At 32.0% G+C, this 8,841-nt stretch overlaps 1 pseudogene; it reads right to left on the reverse strand.

Moving 5' to 3' along the window:
• Positions 1-4,302: 4,302 nt before the first annotated feature.
• Positions 4,303-6,129, reverse strand: LOC142617030 (cytochrome P450 93A2 pseudogene; annotated as a pseudogene).
• Positions 6,130-8,841: the final 2,712 nt, after the last annotated feature.

Below are 8,841 nucleotides of genomic sequence, written 5' to 3' on the forward strand. Positions count from 1 at the left end.
AAGAGACGAGGAAGAGGGAAAAGGGGAGGAGGCGTGAATGGGAAGCCAAAGCCATGACCGTTTGTCTGTGCCGAAGTCTGAAGTGAAAAGTGAAAACTGATGAAGAGACTTGTGAGAGGCTTGAGAGCCGAGAGGCATAGAGATTAGAGAGATTAGATATCAGATCTTTTCCATTTATCCCTCACCGTTAGATTGGCTGTTCCTCTTTGATTTTAACCGTTGATTTAAAATGGGTTGTTGTGCTGCCACTGTGTAATGCCTAATCAATCTTATCAAGCTCAGTTCTTCTCTCATCACGACCATTGATTTTAAATTTTAATTTAAGATGGACGGTTGATATGGATCTTGGGATGGTGTGTGAGAAAAAGTTGCTTTGAGACTCGGGCTGGGCATTGCTGCGTGCGTGTAGGCTGGGTTGCTGAGTATAGGCTGTCTCTGAAGGTGTTGTCAAATCTCAAATCTAATAAAATATTTTTTATATATAAATATTTCGGTCGGTTCGGATTTTATGGGTGAAAATTTTTGAAATCCGAATCCGAACCGAAATATTCGGTTTTTTCCTTTTGGCAACCCGTGACCGACCATAGGCTGATGCGGATCCACCCATGGAGCTTCGGTTCGGGCGGGTTCGGGCGGGCGGGTCAGTTGCTCCAGGTCAGTGGACACCCCTACTTGACATGCCATGCTTCACCTTTATAGCCGAAATGTATGACTCATTGGCATTCATGAATTATCAAGGAACTACACCTGAGCAAACCAATTTGTGCTAGCCGAAATGTGTGACTCCATTGGCAATAAATGCTAGCCATTTTTTTGACTTGATAAGTTTCATGATGGTGATATTTTGGCTGAAATGTAGCTATAAATAGAGGTGGAGCAAATGAGTTTAGAGAGTATGTAAGCTACGGATTGCATAGGAAGTTAGTGTCTTGCAATTTGTCTAAATACAGTAGTGTGTTCCTATTTATTTGTGAGAGAATCCAGGGTGTATTTAAGGTTTGAGTGGTGAGAAAGTGTCTTTTAAGTTGTTATTGTAATCTCTACAGTTAGTGAAATTTATTCTGTCACCTCTTGTGGATGTAGGCATATTGCCTAACCACGTAAATTCCTTGTATTATATTTTCTCTCTGCTTTTAACCTTATGTAAACAAATTATTTCACCCAATTTTCACAACACGTATATATCCAAATTAACGCGTAAGACAAAATTGAAGCTTATATCCAGATTTGCGTGTCAAATATAAGGTACACGCTGACTGATGCACAGCCAAGCCTCAAGTCTTTTTCTCCGTCTGTTCAAACAAAATAGGAAGGGAATCGACAATTACCTTTTTTTTCAATTTTTATTTTTTTAATAAAATTTACTTAGAAAATTAGTTGTAATTTAAAATTTCGACTTTATTTAATAAAATAAGTATTTATATTTTAAAAATTTAACTGTTAAATTATATATTCTTTATACTTTTAATACACCTATCAAATTTTATGTCAATTACATATTATATACTATATGATTTATAAGTTTATATTTTATGCATAATTTTAAACTACAAAAACTAGTAAGTTAAAAAATTTATTGATGGCATAACTATTAATTTTTAATTTTCTAAAAATTTTGCAAGCATGAATGATGATATAAGATGAAGATATAATTCAATGGTAGAATTCTCAAAATTCACTTCTAATAAAAAAATATTAAATAAAATTGTAACCTTAAACTACAACCAATTTTATAACTAGATTTTGCCTTTTTGCTAGACCAGGAATTTCACGTGACTTCTAATTTTGTCTTGGTGGATATTTGGGATGTTGGCTTAGGCCACCAATACCAATCCTGTGGTTCGTCTAGCAACTTTTGGGAGAAAAAATAATAATAACGTATGCGTTACCTTGTCCTCCCTCTATATATATATTTATTTCAAAGAAAAAAAAAAGATTAAAAGAAAAATTAATAAGCCAATTTTTCAAGTTTTTTTGTGAGTAGTTATTGTGAGCAGTTATTGTGAGCAATGAGCATGGCTCCCTTCTCTCACACGAGGTGTGTGCTCCATGATGGGTATCATGTGTGGGCCCCAATCCTGATTTGAGAGGAGAGAGCAAAGCTCCTGGACAATCTCATCAATTTTTAGTTTTCTTACATGACTTGCATTAATGTTTGTATAATAGAAAAATAATCACATTTTAGCTAAATAAGTCTAAAATTTACCCACATCAGGCCATGTAAAATTGTGCAAAATTTCATGGTTAGAACAGTCATAATAGTTTGTCTAATAAAAAAAAAGTATAAAATTTATATATATTTGTCTAAAAATGGTCCACATCAATCAATGTATAATTGTGTAAATTTACAAGTCTGCTATAATAATCATGTAAATTTACACTGACACTATTTATTTTGCATTAGTTTTACATTCTTTCTTTACATAGCATAAATGAAGAGAGTTGACGGTGGTTGTTGTGTGTGAAGAAAGTGAAACAATTATAAAAATTATAAAAATGAAGAAAATTTGATATTTTAATAAAGTGTAGTGTAAAATAGATAATCTGGTGTGAAATATTTTGAAATTTAAGTATGTAAAATAGAAAAAAAAAAAAAAAGTAGGTTATTCTGCTAAAATAAACAAAAAAATTTGTATGAGTTAATATGAATGCTCTAACCATGTAAATTTACATTAACACTATTCAATTTGCATTTTGTTCTTTATTCTTTTTTTACGTATCTCAAGAATGAAATAACAGAGTAGATGGTAGTTGTTGTGTGTAAAGAAAGATAAAAAAATAAAAAATTCAAGATAAATTTATATTTTAATAAAATATAATGTAAAATAGATAATTTGATGTGAGGTGTTTTCTTATTATGGTATCACATAACAAAAAGCTTTTTTTTTTTTTTTTTCCTATAGCGATATGCAATCCATAAAATCTCTTCTCCCTTGGCCTAAATGATAAATTGACATCAAAGATACACTCTATACCTCCCCATTTTGCCTTGAATAGTTAGCAATTTTATTTTTAGCATCACACTTTTTACAACATATTTTATATGACGGATTATCTGTTACTTTCACATAAACCTATCTCTTTTTCTTTTCCACTCACAGTCTTGTCACATCAAAATTATGGCACAAAAGAAAATGATACTAGATTTTTTCAGCTAGAAAAATGTTAAGACTACAACTAATTTCATAACCATTTCCATAACTATATGATGCAATTGACAGCAAGTGATGAAAAAAAAATAATGGGTCCATATGAAAGTGACAAACAACTAATCACATTCTATTACATAAAATAGTTATAAAAGTGAGTATGAAATTGATTATGGTCTTATTGTTACAAGTGTTACTCTTTCCGCTAGCACTAGAAAAAAATTAACTTTAGAAGTGCACAAGTGCTAATATCACTTTGCTCCAACTTCAATGATAAATACACAACTATGTATAACCACAACAAAGTCTGCAAGTTATTCCAAAAGTTATGCCAAAAAGTGCCGTTGTAAAATAACCTAATTTTATAATTTAAGAGTATCACAATCTTTGTAAATTTTTGTAAACATTTATTTTTACCTTTTGCTTACCTATTTTTTCAGTTACATTTTTCAGCTGACTCTATCTCATTTAAATATTATTTCTTCATTTTATCTTTCTTCATTTTATAATTTATTTATAATCTTCATTTATTCATTCCCAATTGCTATATTTTTTAAATCTCTCAATAGTAAAATTTTAAATTTTTGGATATTTTTCTTCAAAAAGCTATGGTCTTGATGTCTTTGACGCTTAGGTGATTGTGATGAAGTTGGAGAGAGAGGTAGAGGAAAAGACATAGGAATTTTTTTAGTCTTTGGATCTTTTATTTGCCAAGTGTCACTCGTCTGGTTAAGAATGAGAAGAAATGAGCGTGTTTTAATGAGAGGGGAGCCGGACCTTCTTATATCAACCATGGGCAACCACCTTGTTTATGTGCATGCTAAATAAGAAATTTCAACTTGCAAAATGGGAAAGCTGAATGTTTTCATCACTTAAGAACACAATTCATTGCAATTGTATATTATGCTAGAGAAAAAAAAAAAATTACAATAAGATTTGAAACCTATGGTGTTCACTCCATAATAGTTTCTCTTTACCATAATGTCAAAGACATTATTGTGTTTCTTTTTTTGTGTAAGTGAAATTTGAAAAATACATTGTTTGACCAAAAACATTTCTCTTTGTTTCACTTTGAGTAGCCAAGCCAAATTAGGTCTTATTGTTATTGAGAATTTAACGAGTGGGCAGTTTTTTATGCATTATGCATATATGATTACATTGAAGCAGTAAATGGATTGAAGTGAACAATAGGACGAACTATTAGTGGGTGAGACATGTGCAATGACATGCCTGGTCCAGATTGCATATCAACCTTAGCTCCATCTCCTTCTCCACTAACCTTCCAATCAAAGCATTGAACCAAATTTGCGACCGTGTATTCATCATACCTCTCCCGGACACCCTCTCCTTCCTGCCCCAAATGGTACAAAATTAAAGCTTTTTCCCTTTCCTTCAACTTGACATTGGTCTAATTTCTCTTGCTCATTGAGTGAAACTAAAAACCATTCCAGGCGGAACTCGTTAGGATCATCCTATATATGAGTCTGGATCCCTCAAAATGGCATAAAGATTGATTGCCACTGCAGTTTTTTCAGGTATATCATAGCAGGGGCGGCGCCAAGGGTTAATCAGGGTGGTCACATGACCACCCTGAATTTATTTATTTATTTTAATATACCTTAAAAAAATTTTAATTTTAAACTAATATGGGTCTTTTGACCACCTAGAAAAAAATTTGGCCACCCTAAAAAGAACTTAAATATCCTTCATAACAATTAAGTCCATTAAAAATAAAATTCAATCCGTTGAATGTTAAATTAAAAAATTGTGAGAAATACTATGTTTACAACATTTTTGCAACATTTTCGTAACAAATCCCAAGCAACGGGTTGTTACTTGTTATTACTGAATAGAAAATTAAATTCCGTGGTAAATTCAAATTAGAACTAATAAAAACTTATCACCTAGGCTTTGTTATGAAGGTATTGCAAAAATATTATGGATGTATCACTTCTCAAAAATTGCTCAAAACAAACAAATTAGACTAAAAACCCCAAGTCAAATGTTTAATTGTGATTTTTAAAAATTGTGTTTTCAAATGGCATATTTTAAAATTGCTATCTTTTTATATAAAAAAAAATGTATACTTTTCAAATAGTTAGTTTGTTAGTGCTTGTTTTAGTCTTTAACCGAATTTGTTGGATTTATGTGATACATTATTTCAAAAAGATAATGTATTTTGTTTATATTATCACTTATTTGGGCAATATGTTGGTAATTGAATTGGAGATCGGTAGCCTAATAATTGCTTGGTTGTCTATATTGAAAAAGATGTAGCAGATAACATTAATAGTGAAATTATCATATCATATAACGATTTCAAAATATAAAAACTTGTAAAATGAAATTTTAAAACTTTATATATTTGCATATGTTTTTATTTTGTGATGTTAATATATTCAAATTTTATTTTTATTAAACTTTTTTAATAACCACTATGGAAAATATTCTTAATTAGAGCTGCCACTGTATCATAGCCATTGATTTTGCAATAATTGTTGTGGCATTCTCTTGTTGTCAGAGGGCCTGGTGGGTATAGGCTTAGGGTCTGTTTGAGATCTGCTGATTTTGCTGAAACTGAAAACTTTTTATTGAAAGTACTATAGATAAAGGTAAAAATTAGTTGAAATAGTACAGTGGGACTCATAAATAGTACTAAAAAGTGCAATAAAGCCCATGAATAATAGCAAAAATAAGCTGAATAATAAAATAAGCTAGCCTTTTAAGTTGGAGCCAAATGCACACTTAGTGTTTCCTTTACAATTGCTTGTAAGTTAGGGAGATTTGAGGTATCTGACTCTTCAACAGGTCTAGTCTTTCCCACAACAAATTCTATTTCCTCTCTAACCTTGTTGAAGACACAAGGATGATTAATGAGCTCAGCCATTACCCATTGCATTCCTTCTGCTGAGGTGTCAGTGCCTGCAATAAAGAGATCCCAGCATAATAGCGATTTTTTTTTTTTTTTTGAGAAACTCATAATAGCGGAATTCAATTGTGGTCAAATTGGTAATGGTGGACTCATTTTGCACTGAAATTGAGTTGAATATATGTATTTTTACAAGTACTAACTTGCATTAGTATTGGATATCGGTCATGGCGGCCATGGATAGAATTTTTTGACTTATGTGTGAAAGATTATGAGCTTGAAGATGTTTAATAATGTCGGAAGCTAGAGAGAGAGAGAGGGAGAGACAGTTTTTTTTAATAGTGTTAAAATTGTAATCCAAGCTCATGGAGTCCAAATACATACACTGAGAGCTCTATTTATAGAGCTTACATAGATTAGAACTAATTTTAGAAGATTCTATCCTAACAAACTCTTAAAAGGAAACTAAGGTTACGTTTGATATTGGCTTAAAAAGCCAGTTTTTTTTTTTTTTAACTATTTAGTTTATTTTTGCTACTATTTATCTTATTTTTGCTACTATTCATGACAGAGCTGGCCCTTCCACTAGGCCAATTAGACAATTGTCTAAGGCCCCCAAGTGGAAGGAGCCCCCAAAATTTTAGAAAAAAATGGGTAATAGGGGTTAAAAAAAAATTTATTTTCAAATAAAGTCTAATTTTCAACCCATCCTTTTAACCAAAAAACAAAAATTTTGGTAGATCCGGTTACACATTGGTTCTAAACAAAATCATTGCCCAAAAATAATATTCTTATCCTCTAGACAAACCAAAAATCAACAAGATAAGCTACAAATCCCGGTCTAAGAGATCAACCATAAAACAATCACAAATCAAAACAAATAAAACAACTCAAATCCCTAAAATTTTTAGTTTTACCGTTCCCTTAAATCCCTCTGCAACTCTGCTTTTTTCTCTCTGCTTTCCGCCTCTCTCATCATCTCAAGCAAGCTTGCCTTTCTCCACCTCTCTGATTCCTAATCCTTCTCATCTCAAGTAAGCTTGCCTTTGCACCTCTGCTCTAGCCTCTAGGTTTTGAGTTCTCTCATCTCTGGTCTGCAACATCTGCTATTAGGTATTATTTCTATTTGGGCGCTTGGCTTCTTCTTCTTTTTTATTATTATGAATGGGCGCTTGGCTTTGCTGCTTTAGTTTCAGACTTTCTTACGTTTTATTTACATAGACTTAAGCCACTTAATTTAAGATAAAAAGATTTTGGGCCGCCTGCCTCTGTTTGGATATTTCACGTTGTTTGGGCTTTCATTTTTTTTTTGGGTTATAGATATTAGATTAGATATGATTTTTTTTGTGTTTTTTGGTAGGTGGGTCTTATTAATAAGCCTTGTGTTATGGTTGTACTTAAATTTTTGTTATGCTTGTGCTTAAATTTTTTTTTTAATTTAATCTTGTGTTTATATATAATATATATATATATATATATTTTTATTAGTTAGTGGTAATATATTGAATAAGTCTTTATTTATGCAGGTTGAGATTGCTAAAAACTTGTTATTGTTCGGTGAAACTACAACAATACTTCTTATATATTATTGATTGAAAAAGAAATTGTAAGGACACAATTCGAGCCCAGATCTACAGTCAAAAAGGGAATGGGCCTAAAAAGCCTTTTTACAATGAAATTTGTAGAGAGAAGGCTTGAAACCTAGGTTCTAATGATGTTTAGATAACAAAGAATGACAGCCTTTAGTCACAATGACATTCACAATGAACTGTTTATATGAATATGAAGGAAAACTTTCTCCTCGGACACAATCCGAGGATGACTTATATTACTTCTTTGCAGGATAAATTACAATTATGGATAGTGAGGTTCACAATGTATTTTCTCTTTCTTTTCCTTGATCATTTTTGCCAAAGGTCCCTTCTCTCCTTTATACTCCCTCATTCTCCCTCCTTTTCATCCTCCACCTCATGGTTAAACCGTTGGTTTTAGATACTTGTCCCATCGACCTCTCCTGAAGTCTCTGGAGATAGGCGCCAAGTTTCAAACCTAATATTCAGGTCCCACTTTCCCATTAATGCAGCCAGAGTAGCAATTGCAAAGCATTCAATGCGGGGGCGGTAGTAGCAGCTTTATTTTAGATATTCCATCGCCCTTCTTCTCATCTTTTACTTTTACCATTTTTACCCTAACATACAGGATTTTTCTAGAACATAGCCTACGAAAGTTAACCAGGTCTTTATTTACCTCGACTCTACCTAGCCAAGGACACAATTATCCTCGGACTGTCTCCTTGGACATACCTATTTTGGCATTACCTCTTCATTGTTTAGTATTGTTTCTGAGTTGACATTCATCCATCCTCGGACCATTTGGTGTCTTCGGATTGGGCCTTTAGCCCAAAAGATACTCTTGGGCCATCCTACACACATGCCTGGGCCTAGTGACCCTACAGAAATGTTAGAAGAACTTGAATACAAAAATTTAGTTAGTCAACTTGCATCTCAAAATGCAAAAAAAAAAAAATATATATATATATATATATATATACATATATAGATTTTAAATGAAATATATTATAATATAAAAATATTAAATAAACATTAATTTAATTAATATATAAGTATAAAAAATGTCATATTTTTAGTTCTCGCCTAAGGCTCCAAAATGTCTAGGACCAGCCCTGATTCATGGATTCTATTACACTTTTTGATAATATTCATGAGTCTCACTGTACTACTTAGTTACCTTTTAGTTTTATTTACAATACTTATAGCAAAAATTTTCAATTTCAAAGCTGTTAGGTTCTAAGACCATTAGGAC

Source organism: Castanea sativa, chromosome 11 (genome assembly GCF_040712315.1).
Source record: "Castanea sativa cultivar Marrone di Chiusa Pesio chromosome 11, ASM4071231v1".
NCBI classification, from domain to species: domain Eukaryota; kingdom Viridiplantae; phylum Streptophyta; class Magnoliopsida; order Fagales; family Fagaceae; genus Castanea; species Castanea sativa.